Source organism: Sardina pilchardus, chromosome 4, assembly GCF_963854185.1.
Source record: "Sardina pilchardus chromosome 4, fSarPil1.1, whole genome shotgun sequence".
Classification (NCBI taxonomy): domain Eukaryota; kingdom Metazoa; phylum Chordata; class Actinopteri; order Clupeiformes; family Clupeidae; genus Sardina; species Sardina pilchardus.
Genome location: NC_084997.1, coordinates 30,355,533 through 30,368,832, shown reverse-complemented (window position 1 = coordinate 30,368,832; position 13,300 = coordinate 30,355,533). Strand labels below are relative to the sequence as shown.

Below are 13,300 nucleotides of genomic sequence, written 5' to 3'. Positions count from 1 at the left end.
CTCTTTGTAACTTTGGCATATAGTCTAGCCAATGAACAAGATCGTGGGTAGCAAGATCACCCATTCTGTCAGCTTTTACCAGTAGCCTAGTCAGGGGGCCTAATTTGGGAGTTTGTGGGAATCACATGTTATTTTTTGGAGACTAGCCTATTATATCTTTGTTATGTGTTCTTGAGGGGAAAACATATGTCTCCAGTTCTTCTTGAAGGTGTTTGACCCTAATCAAAGGTCAAATTCCGAAAAGGTCCAATTAGGCATTTTGCGTGTAAACCTCACATTTCTGTAGCCTGGATGCCTGGTAGCCTATTGTAACACAGGGGTTGGTGCCAAAAAGCAAAGATATTCAAGGTTGTTTGCAAAAGTGGACCACATAAACAATACAACATTAAAAAAAATAAAAAAAAATAAACACCTTTAGGCTGTCTCGGTCTCTTTAACAAGACATTGTGCCTAAAATGCTCAAAATTGTCTGACTAACAACACTCCAATATCAGTACTATCAATTCATGCCTATTAGTGTGCTTGTATAGCCTGCCAGTTCTTGTCTACACCCATTCAGAGCACAAAGTGCAGAGATCTCTGTTAAATCAAGTTTAATCAACTTGTACATAGCCTGCACCAGCTAGGCCTGTCCATGTATGAAGTGTGAAGAAAGAAAGACAGGTGTGTGTGTGTGTGTGTGTGTGTGTGTGTGTGTGTGTGTGCACAGGAAGTAGAACTACTTTCTACTTACAGTAAGTACTGAAATACTGTATCTGCATTTTACTGGAGTAGTTTTTTTTCTCCTACTTCTTTTACTTCAGTACATATTTTCGATGAGTTTAGTAGGCTATACTGACTAGACATTATTGAACAAAGTTTAGTAGGCCTACTGTTACTCTGATACATTTTTTATGTAGGCCTATGTGCTGCATTACTCGTCAGTGTGTCAGTCACAAACAAATCCGTTCTTTCGAAAAAAAAAAGAGTCTTTAAAAAGAACAAACTAAATTCACCTTTCCACTCCCCAGAGATAACTCTGCCCCCTCAGAGAAATTATATGCGTCGGGTGAAAAATTGCAAAATGCACATTCTTCTCTGTCAGATTGCTCACAAAGTTCTAGTCACACTGATGCTTTTCACTTGTTGACAGAGCACGATCTTAGCTTTCCAATGTTATTGTGGGGTGCTACACAGACTGAAGTCTGAGACCAAGAAGAAATGTGTTGCCATTTTAAAACGGGATTACTCGGGAATGGCTTATTGTACAAATGCTTCATATCCTCGTATATGGTAAGGTCTGCCTTTATCAGTGTTGGGGAGTACCGCATTACATGTAATTGAGTTACGTAATTTAATTACAAAATAAATGTAACAGTAATATATTACAGTTACTGTAGAAAAAAATGTAATTCAATTACAGGTACTTTGGACATTTTTCAAAATTACAATTTGAATTACATCTCAATATTGTCAGCAAAACTTTGCAAATAATATTGTATGTAAAAAGAACTGTTTCCCTCCACAGCCATAGTTTGATACGGGACCTTCTGATAGGCTCTATCACGTCTACAGCGCCATCAGCGTAGGCCTACATGCCTGCCTGTAAACGTGTTATGATTATCATTATATTATCCTCACAAAAAATGTTATGCTAATTCATGTATTGAATGCCCTTGCTGCCTTGTGCACTTGTACAGAACTGCTCGGCAGCCTGTAGGCCAAGGCCGAAATCTTCGCATGGATTTGGGGACTATATATATCATTCAAAAATCGGAAAAGTAATCAAAAAAGTAATCAAAAGTAATTAGTTACATTACTCAGAAAAAGTAATTCAAATAGTTACACTACTATTACATTTTAAACAGAGTAACTTGTAACTGTAACACATTACATTTCTAACGTAACCTTCCCAACACTGGCCTTTATTCTGATACAGGCTATGCATAAACCATATGAACGAAGAGCTTGTGAGATATTCTACCGAGGGTAGCCTAATGGTTGTGGAGATGGAAATACCGGTATGATTCTGCCTTTTTCGCCCGTTGCAGATAATGTAGGCCTACAGAATGTTAATATTACTTCTCATGTAGCCTAAATTCACATTGATTTGCGAACCCTTGATTACAGCAACTAGTAGGCCTAATACCTACTACAGTATTTGAATATTGTGTTCTTCCACGTGGTTTTAGAACATTTATTTAAACTACATGAATTACATAGAAAACATAAGCATTGCTTCCACATATTCCTATGCATTATGCCTATTTTAGACTAGCCGGATAGTCTACCATGATTGAAGCCTATTTACTCTCACGTTCTTTTAAAGTGACAGGCACTCAATTAGACAGTTGGCATTAAAGTTAAAAGTCAAAATAAAAATCAATATGAAATAGTCAACTTACTATGCATTTTAGCTAATTGTGCAGATCATAAATAGGCCTAATGTAAACTTCATATGAATTTCAAAATGTTTTAAATACAAACATACAGTATGATATGAAGCCACCTTTTCACTGAGTGTTTGGGGAAGTGCCTTGTAATGTCTGATCTCCACTGGTGTGGTGGGGCACCCTAATCAAATCAAGAAAGTATCAAAATTCTTAACTTATCATATTAAAACAATTGTGACACCAATAGTCTCATCATGTATTTTTCATGCTATGGCTCCTGACTGATGCATGAGATAGATCGTTAGATAGATAGATAGATAGATAGATAGATAGATAGATAAATAGTTAGATAGTTAGATAGATAGATCTACCCCCCCCCCCCCCCCCCCATGGAAAATGGAAATGGAATGGAAAAAAGGTTTCAACCAGCTTTCTAGCGTTTATCTTTCATCTCGTTCACGAATCAGCTAATTACACTTGTACTTTTACTTTCAGTACTTGAGAAGTAGCCTACTTTTAAAAATAAACTACTTGCAATACTTAAGTACAAAATATGTTTACAGTTTTTTTCAATCGCTAATGAGCGCTTACCTACTGTATACTTCAGATACTTTTTCTCTTTTTAAACTCTTAACACAGACTCACACCTACAAAACAGTATTGCTTACAGTGAACAAAATATCCATGAAACACACAAGAGCATTCTGAACAAAAAACAACAGCAAAAAGCCCAAATAAAAAGGGGGGGTCTAAAAAAAAGCACAAAATTACTGTCTCATCAACATTGCATCTGATATTCATTTATTCTCAGCAGCCTTTCTTAGTGAAAGGCCTAGGTTGATTACATGGTCAATAGTGGCATAAATTTCATCACTGACTACTGTTCTTGCAGCCCTTGGAATCAAAGGCATCGATATCTCAAAGTTGCATCAGCCGTTGACTTCACTGTTAGAGCGGTTACGTGGTTAGTGGTAGTCTCAATAGTTCCCGGTCCCTGTTTACTATGGGACTGACAGCAGCAATCGCATTTCTACTTACGGTAAAAAAGTCAATGAAAATTACTATAAACTGTATTGCCACATACATATATTACTCACTGAAAATGCATTATGCACACGACCTTAAGTCATGTAGAAAAGTCTTATGATAACACCTAAGATATTCATTAATTCCCCCGATGTGTGGAACTACTGAACGACCCATACCGGTTGTGACGCAACTTTGAGATATCGACGGCTTTGCTTGGAATGCCACCACCGCACACATTCTTACACCTACCATGCCCTCTCTAATTGGGCCTACTTTTCTCCTGGGCCCTTTGCTCTTGCTCTTCCTCGTCCAGACATTTGTGTTTGTCTTTTTCTCTCATATATATATGTATATATATAAACTGCTCACAAAAAGTAAGGAAACTTGACTTTGGCCCATTATATCTCCCCTTTAGTAATACCAACCAGTAAAGTGTTTCATATCATTTTTATCGTTGATTTGTCACCTTTACAATGAGGTATAGTTCGTAAGCATAGGGCAATCATGGAATGAGCAATACAGCCAAATGTCTGAGTAGTGCCAACGAAAAATGTGCCAAAATGGCCAGTAATAGGGTTCTGCTGCCAGACATCTCATTTTGGGCTTCAAGTGCTACCAGGTGAGTTTAGATACCGGGATGAGATTCTGGAGCCAGTGTCAATTCCATATCTCCAGAATATGGGACCAAATGCCATCCTCCAGGATGACAACGCTCGCCCAGCTGGGATCATCAGAGAGTACCTCTAGAATTTGGGGAGTGGAGAGGATGGAATGGCCTGCCGTGACGTGAGTCCAGACCTCAACCCAATTGAACACTTGTGGGATCAGCTTGGGCGTGCTGTACATGCCAGAGTCACCAACAGAACCAGGTTGGCTGACTTAACAGATCCTTATCGAGGAATGGAATGCCATCCCACAGCAGAATGTAGCCAGGTTGGTGACCAGCATGAGAAGAAGGTGCCAAGCTGTTGTGGCTGCATATGGATCCTCTACACGCTACTGAGGACCCTGACACTGAGTATAAAATGAACGAATATGCCTAACATGTTTTGTTTTCCTCATTTCTGTGGGAGAGTGCAATCGTCAATGCTTGAAGTAACAAAGGTGAATTCCAACAGCATAACAGGCCATTTTTCATTGGCACTACTTACACGTTTGCTTGTGTTGCTCATTCCGTGGGAGCCCAATGCTTACAAGCTGTACCTCATTGTAAAGGTGACTAATAAACGATGAAAATGACATAAAACACTTTAGTGATTGGTATTATTAAAGTGGAGATATAATGGGCCAAAGTCAAGTTTCCTTACTTATTATACATATATTATATTATATTATGTTATAGAAGATTGGCTTACTGCCTATCTACTTAGCTATTTGGCCCTGGAATGACCTGGTTGACGCGTTCAGCTTTTTTATTACCGTTAAGAAGGGCCCCAAGCGTTGTCCTTGCTTCAGAGTGTAATCCATTTATTTAACGTTTTACTGCCAATTGTTAAAACAGCATGGCAAACCTATGGAGTTTCGTTTGTGCCAAAAAGTTCAAACAATACTTTTTCAAATTCAAACAAAAATCAATTAATCAAAATACCAAATACAAAATCTAAACAAAAAAAATAAAGTCGAAAAAAAAAATCTAAACTCGCAAACAAATTATTTGTGTAGTTGCAAAAAAAAACTGTTTGAATAACTTGTCTTTTGGTTTACAATAACAACAGTCATTTGCAGCGACATCATTCGTTTGTTTGCTCCTGGCTTTTTCAGTTTCGATTCTGGCTCTCGCGTTTGCGCTGCCTGTTTCTTTGCTTGCGATTCTGGCACAAACTTCACATGTGGGTGGGTGTCTGTGGGGTGCATTCCTATTGGCTGATGCGTTTTGACTGACAGCTTTACTATGGATTCAAGCGCAAGAGCTACCCACCTCCCCCCCAGGTAGTGGTGCAACGCTCTTTTTGGCCACTATGTACAGGTATATGCGATGTGGCGCTATTGAGCACAGTATGTCAACCGCCATATGAAGAAGAAGAAGATATTGACCACAGTAAGTAGTTCCGTGGAGCTAGCTACACCAAAGCCATCGATGGGCTACACGCGTTATGGACTCAAAACAATGGGTTTTCCTCACTACTCATTAACCCAAGGTAAGAAGTGTAATCTAATTTGTTATGGGTCTAATTTTCACGTTTATGTTGGATGTTATGGCGTAGTTGTTACAATACTGACGCTGGTTTTTAAGGTATCAGATGGCTATCTTAGCATCGTAGGTTTGTCCACATACAAACGAGGCTTTTGATGAAATGTCGCACTACAGTAGCCTAAATTATGAATTCATACCATGTATTTATTTGTTCAGAAGTATATTGTTAATGTCCTCGCGTTATATAAGCGTATGTGTCCGATTATGTCATGAAATATCGCTATGTTGTCAACGGTAGTCTAGCATAGTATGAGCGCGATGGTGCGATCTATCTGTGGTCAGTTCATCAATGGCCCTGGCGATCTCTGGAGGTCCACTCTTTGTGAACGTTTGGAGACCACAGACATAGTGTAACCTTAGTTAGAGTATTGGTTCATTTGCCTGAGAAAGACCCAAGGGTCGAAACGTTACTTTTTGTAAACATGGGAGCTCAAGCAGTGTTGCCAACGTTACCTTCTTCTGTTACATCTCCCCAGGAAATGTTATTAAGCACTGTGACCAGCTCTGTCTTTTGATTAGTACATGTCTCATGTCTTTTGCTTGTGCTTGTGTGCTTGTGCAGAACAACTCATCGTGATGGAGCACCTGTACTCCCTGATACAGCAGGATCTGAGGGGATTCCTCAGACAGGACGCAGATGTGGATTGACAACATCCTGCAGTTTGACCTGTTCAACTGACCTCTTCTCTGTCCCATACACACCACACAGTCTTTGGTCAACCTCTGCTTCATTGCCATCACAACCATCGGTCCCTGTTTCATCTGCAGCACAACACAGCACAGCTGACGGCCTCTTCTCCATCTGCAGCACAGCACCACACACCAGACAGAGTCCGCTGCGTCTTTCACACACCTGGTGGATCCTATTGTGTGCCTCACATACCTGAGAGACTCTGCTCCACAGTACCTGCAGGCTCTGCCCTGCCCCACCCCTCGCACACCCGATGGACCTAGCTGTGTCCCTCACATACACAATGCGCTGTACCCCATCCCTCACACACCCGATGGATCTAGCTGTGTCCCTCACATACACAATGCGCTGTACCCCATCCCTCACACACCCAACAGATCCTGTTGTGTCTCTAACACACAGAGCAGGCTTTGCCCAGCCCCTCAGGGTGGCTCTGAAATCTGTGGCTTTCACACTCCCAACAGACGCTGCTCTCTCCCTCACACACCCGGCTGGCTCTGCCCGGTCCGTTGCACACCTGCAGACTTCCAGCCGCCACAAACCCAGCTCACCCTTCTCCTGCTGTGTCCTTTACAAACCAAAAAACACAGCTATGCTCCGCACATGACTAGCTGACTCTGCCTGGTCCCTTGCACACCCAGTGGACGTGGACACTGTTGTGACTGTTGATATTGCTGTTATTGTTGATATACATAGGTTTCTCGTTTACCAACTATACTGGCTGCGCGCGCATCCGAGAGGCAGAAAATGCCAAGCTACATTAGAAAGTTACCAAGTAGTTGGATGTTAAGAATGGTAAGCTTATATGCTATGATTAATTAAGCAATGAAAAAGTGATGTTACCTTCCAAAAAAATGTATTTATTCAGTCAGAGTTCCCAAAAGTACAGCTTGATGATGGTATTGACAAACATACTGGGAAGGCAGAGCGCCGAAACGCGTCTGTGTGAATAAATGGTGATTGCTTATGCATAGTGCGGCCTGTTCTCTTGTTTTCATTGACAAACATAGCACATCAGTTATGAAACCATGCTGTGTGATGGATGTATATCAGGTTTATGTAACAACAGGCCACATTTAATTTTATGTGTTTGACTTCATGGCGGGCCACATGAAACAGAGCAGAGGGCCGCATGTGGCCCCTGGGCCTTAGTTTGCCCACCCCTGTTGTAGTAGCATGTCAATAAATTAGTTTATCCAATCATATGAAAGGTGTTTTGACAAGGCCCTGCCTTCTGAAATACATTTCCAATGGAGTAGTTCCAGATGAATGTGAGGAGCTAGGTGGAACGAAATTCAAGTGGTGAGTCAGGTTAACATACAGTAAGTAGTATGTAGTAAGTAGTAAGTAGTACAATTTTATTGTTCTTTATTCAAAACAACACTTATTCTAATAAAGTTAAACTGCAGGATGTTGTCAATCCACATCTGCGTCCTGTCTGAGGAATCCCCTCAGATCCTGCTGTATCAGGGAGTACAGGTGCTCCATCACGATGAGTTGTTCTGCACAAACACACAAGCACAAGCAAAAGACAAATTACATGTACTAATCAAAAGACAGAGCTGGTCACAGTGCTTAATAACATTTCCTGGGGAGATGTAACAGAAGAAGGTAACGTTGGCAACACTGCTTGAGCTCCCATGTTTACAAAAAGTAACGTTTCGACCCTTGGGTCTTTCTCAGGCAAATGAACCAATACTCTAACTAAGGTTACACTATGTCTGTGGTCTCCAAACGTTCACAAAGAGTGGACCTCCAGAGATCGCCAGGGCCATTGATGAACTGACCACAGATAGATCGCACCATCGCGCTCATACTATGCTAGACTACCGTTGACAACATAGCGATATTTCATGACATAATCGGACACATACGCTTATATAACGCGAGGACATTAACAATATACTTCTGAACAAATAAATACATGGTATGAATTCATAATTTAGGCTACTGTAGTGCGACATTTCATCAAAAGCCTCGTTTGTATGTGGACAAACCTACGATGCTAAGATAGCCATCTGATACCTTAAAACCAGCGTCAGTATTGTAACAACTACGCCATAACATCCCACATAAACGTGAAAATTAGACCCATAACAAATTAGATTACACTTCTTACCTTGGGTTAATGAGTAGTGAGGAAAACCCATTGTTTTGAGTCCATAACGCGTGTAGCCCATCGATGGCTTTGGTGTAGCTAGCTCACAGAACTACTTACTGTGGTCAATATCTTCTTCTTCTTCATATGGCGGTTGACATACTGTGCTCAATAGCGCCACATCGCATATACCTGTACATAGTGGCCAAAAAGAGCGTTGCACCACTACCTGGGGGGGAGGTGGGTAGCTCTTGCGCTTGAATCCATAGTAAAGCTGTCAGTCAAAACGCATCAGCCAATAGGAATGCACCCCACAGACACCCACCCACATGTGAAGTTTGTGCCAGAATCGCAAGCAAAGAAACAGGCAGCGCAAACGCGAGAGCCAGAATCGAAACTGAAAAAGCCAGGAGCAAACAAACGAATGATGTCGCTGCAAATGACTGTTGTTATTGTAAACCAAAAGACAAGTTATTCAAACAGTTTTTTTTGCAACTACACAAATAATTTGTTTGCGAGTTTAGATTTTTTTTTTCGACTTTATTTTTTTTGTTTAGATTTTGTATTTGGTATTTTGATTAATTGATTTTTGTTTGAATTTGAAAAAGTATTGTTTGAACTTTTTGGCACAAACGAAACTCCATACAAACCCACCTCCACGGTAGAACGGTCAAAAACCTTTTGTCCTTACAGGGTCAACACCTAACCACAACAGTAAGGTTCCTACCTAATTATATACCTGATACCCACACAGATACACAGCGACACCTTGTGGCACCTTGAGACATCATGTCCATCACAGCAACATATTTGGCTGCTACAATACCCGTAATTTCCCGACTATTAGCCGCGGCTTATACATTGATTTTGCAAAATTTCTTCTGCTATGAGGTTGATACAGGGGGGCAGTTTATATGGTGTTAATATGGTTTTGTTTCTTTTCACTTGCATAAAACACTGTCCTGCAGCTTATACACAATGCGGCTTATATGCAGGAAATTGTATACGCATTATACAATACATTGTTTACGATATTATCATCAAACATTAAACAAAACTATGATAGGTTTAGATCCAATAGATACTCAAAAGTATATGCCAAATACCATGAAATAAAAAGCATGTTAATATTTTGTTAACCAGTGAATGAGGCTTGCAGAAGGAAAACTTCCCATAAGTCCACAACTGTGCTGTTTTGGCAAGTATTTCTCATGGAGCATCATGCAACCATGCAGAGTAATGCAACTGCGTTGCCATTTTACATTAGTGAAGCAGAAGTTGACTGTGCATGTTTTCACTGAAAATGTTTTGTGAACATTGACTGCTTTACTAATGGAATGATTTCCACAGGTCCATTATTTGTGTGACTGAAAGGGTGAAGTTGTCACAAGACAAAATCAAACTTCAAAACAAATAAAATTAGACTTTGAATTAGAATGAAAAGCAGAGCTAAAATCAGAAAGAGACCAAATAACTATGCAAGTAATCTAAATTGCTAAATATAACAATTATGACATACCAGGTGAGAGACCGCAACGGCCAGCTCACCAGTTGGGATGTGAGCTTGAAGATGTTGGTGGAAAATAATGTCCAGGAGAGATAGTTCCAGTTTCAAACAATTGGTGTCAAACTATTTATTACATAATGAAAATGTGCAGAAATAGCAATAGGCTATTATTTATGAAACAAAACACTTTTAACAAAAGAAAACAAAATAACTTAGGCAATCAGCCATTCAAGGTACTCACACAGAGCATAGAGCTTTACCTCACATCAGGATCCCTGCTCTCTCTAGCTCTCCAGGGGAACTGAGCTACCCTTCTTAAATAGCCTGATGACGTCATACTCAATTCTTGTCAGAATATGAGTCTGAAACTGCTCCATTCAGCCGTGATTATGGGGCGTGATTCAACCGATACAGTGCTGAGGGGATAGCTCTGCACTCATTAGACCAAACCAAAAAGAACAAGTTATTGCGCTGTCAGTATATCTTACAGTACAACACCTGATGGCGAATTCTAAGACAACGAAATATGTAGCAGGCTATGCTATATGGAAAACATCCTCCTTCGTTTTTTTAAATAATTCCTTCAAACTGTATGCAATGAACAGCTGGGGAAGTGTGTCTTTAACCCAACGAGCAAACAGACATTTTTAAACAAACAGGAACAACATCACATGCTGTTTTAACTTGGTGAAAGTTAAACTGAATTTTCCCCACATATCCACGTTGGTCTAAGTGTTCAGAAATAGTTGTGTGAATCCGTGATAAAACCTCCGTTTCAATAAGCTAAACGAAAAGGCCAAACTGCATGAACAAATTATGCATTCAGCTAAGCGTTTCTGTTGCAATCAAAATCCAATACGGTAGGCCGCGAGCTAGATAGGCCTACCGTGCACCCCCCCCCCCCCCCCCCCCCCCCTTAACAAAACCATACTTTTTTGAAAGGTCTAGGTGTGTAGAATATGAATCTGAATGTTAACATTGAACATTTTGGGATGCACTACCTGTTTTAGCCCTGAGAATAGGGGAACCCTAAAAACCGATTATAAGCGATTCAGGTCAAATGTCTACCATGCTGCTTATTGGTAGGTGTCTTAAATGAACATATTATATATTTCATTGGGTTTGTCTGTTTGTTAGCAAGCGAAAAAAAAAGTTATGGATGGATTTCGATGGGAGCGCTGTGGCGCAGCAGGCTACAGCGCTCATACCACATACGGGTCCGAGTGCCCACGGGGACCCAGGTTCGAGTCCGACTTGCGGTCATTTCCCAGTCCCACCCCATCTCTCTCTCCCACTTACTTCCAGTCTCACCCTTCACTGTCCTACAAAAAAAAAAGAAAAAAAAATCATGGATGGATTTCGATGAAATGTCCCGGCCCAAGGAAGAAACTTACATTTTGGGAGTGATCTGTATCATGGTCTGGTTGCAGGAGACGGTTGTGTGTTCGCTTGGCGGAGGTTTGCGCTCACTGAGTGCTTTTCTAGTTTTTACAGTGAATACAGGATACTTAAAGATAATGGTGAAAAAGTTTACATTTATTGCTAAATAAATCCCTGTAGAGGGGTCTGGGGGCATCGCCAGAGGAAAATTTTGTGATTTTACTGTAACATTTCAACAAAGCATTCTGGTGTAGGCCTAATCAGAAAAGAAATCTATTCTATTATCAATCTAGTTTAGCGCTATAAAGATTGCAAACTATAGCCTATATTTTACATGTCTTTTGTCTGAGTGGTTGTAGTATAGGCTAGTGATCATGGCATACATGAAATGCAGCCTGAAAACAACTTATTTGTGAACGTTTGACAACTCATCTGTGAGCGCGAGCACGCGCGAAGAGACCAGTACAGTAGGTGGGGGAATAAACAGAAGGCTCACAACACCTAGGACTACTGCGCACCTCGAGCCCTGAGGGGTATTTCACCAAAGGGATTAAGCTGGGATTTTTTGGTTATCCTAGATGAATTTAGCCTGGACTTGGTTCCACAAAAGAGATGGCACACATAAGTTGCACACATAAGTCCATCGGAATTTATTCTCTGCACCTAGCCTGGTCCCGACCAGGCGAATAGCCAAGCTAGAAGTTAATTATAATGGTAATTGTATTATCTGATTGGTTCAGCGAGCTTCATTCAAATCAGACCGCCCTGCTCATTTATAGGCTATACTATTTGCTACATGCATTTACTTGCCAGACACAACAGATTGTCTGTCTATGGTTATCATTTTAAATAAGGTAGCCTTAATAACATAGGCCTACTCGTTGTTTGCTTCTTCTTCTTTCTTTTTTTTTACAGATGTTTGATAAATAACCTACTGTAGTAGGCCTATTTGATTGGAAGTGGAGGGGACATTTATCTACGGTGTTTTCAACTAATTCGGTTTTTAAGACAAAGGTAGCCTACATAGCCATGGCCTCTCATTCGTCTTTTTATCCTCCCTTCCTTCCTCGATTCTTCCTTTGTTCCTACTGATCTAGATAAAGAATGATGGGGCGGCAACATCACCACCAGGGATAGTCTAGCCAGGGTTTTTCATAGATCAGTTAGGCCGGGAGCCAGGTCCACCCCTCAGGATGTTTTTTGCTACCTTTTTTTCACTATTATTTCCTATTATCTTATACCTTGAGCCATCACAAGATGGTAATGACCACCCCCAACTTGGCCCCGTTTGGTCTCAGGAGCCAAAAAACACTCTTTTTGGGAAAAGCTTTTGGCGGAATGACATAATTGTGAATATTAAGGTACTGGAGCTACATAAATGGTCATATAACCCTATAATTTAGCATGGTGTATCCTGACACATAGGGGAAACTACCAAAAAAAGATTTTGGGGATTGCTGCCTTTTTGCTGTCAAATATAACCCTCAACATACCCCAAAAGACAAAAATATGTCTGTCCGCCTGACAAATTGTCATCAAAACTGATCATTTTCAAGCATTTTGTTATACCTATCACTGCCTCAAATGTACACAAAAAAATTCCCAAGTTTATAAGCTTCAATTTAAATCCAAGTTGACCTTTCTATCTAGAGGATTACAGCTGGTATGACCAAAGTTCTCCACTATGCATAAAATCGGAGAAAACAGAACTTTCAAGCATTACCATTCCAAATGGGATTAAGCATATATTAAACATATTTTTAAAAGAGTCAACAAATGTGAGTTCTACTCTAGTACATATGAGCACTGGTCAGAGCATCTGTGTGTGTGTGTGTGTGTGTGTGTGTGTGTGTGTGTGTGTGTGTGTGTGTGTGTGTGTGTGTGTGTGTGTCCAGTGTAGTTATGCTCTGGGCATGCAGTCCGGATGTATCTCTGATGACCAGTTTACAGCCACGTCCATTTTCACTGATGGCTGCTTGCTCACCTCTGACCTCTTTGGATCACCAGAAATGACAACACTGTATAGTAG

General features: G+C 40.6%; 1 long non-coding RNA gene across 1 annotated transcript; it reads right to left on the bottom strand.

Moving 5' to 3' along the window:
* Positions 1–7,637: 7,637 nt before the first annotated feature.
* LOC134078781 (uncharacterized) lies at positions 7,638–8,488 on the bottom strand. Its single transcript, XR_009938864.1, has 2 exons — positions 8,406–8,488; positions 7,638–7,788 (listed from the first exon to the last, which is right to left on the bottom strand). It is a non-coding gene; the product is annotated as an uncharacterized LOC134078781 (long non-coding RNA).
* Positions 8,489–13,300: the final 4,812 nt, after the last annotated feature.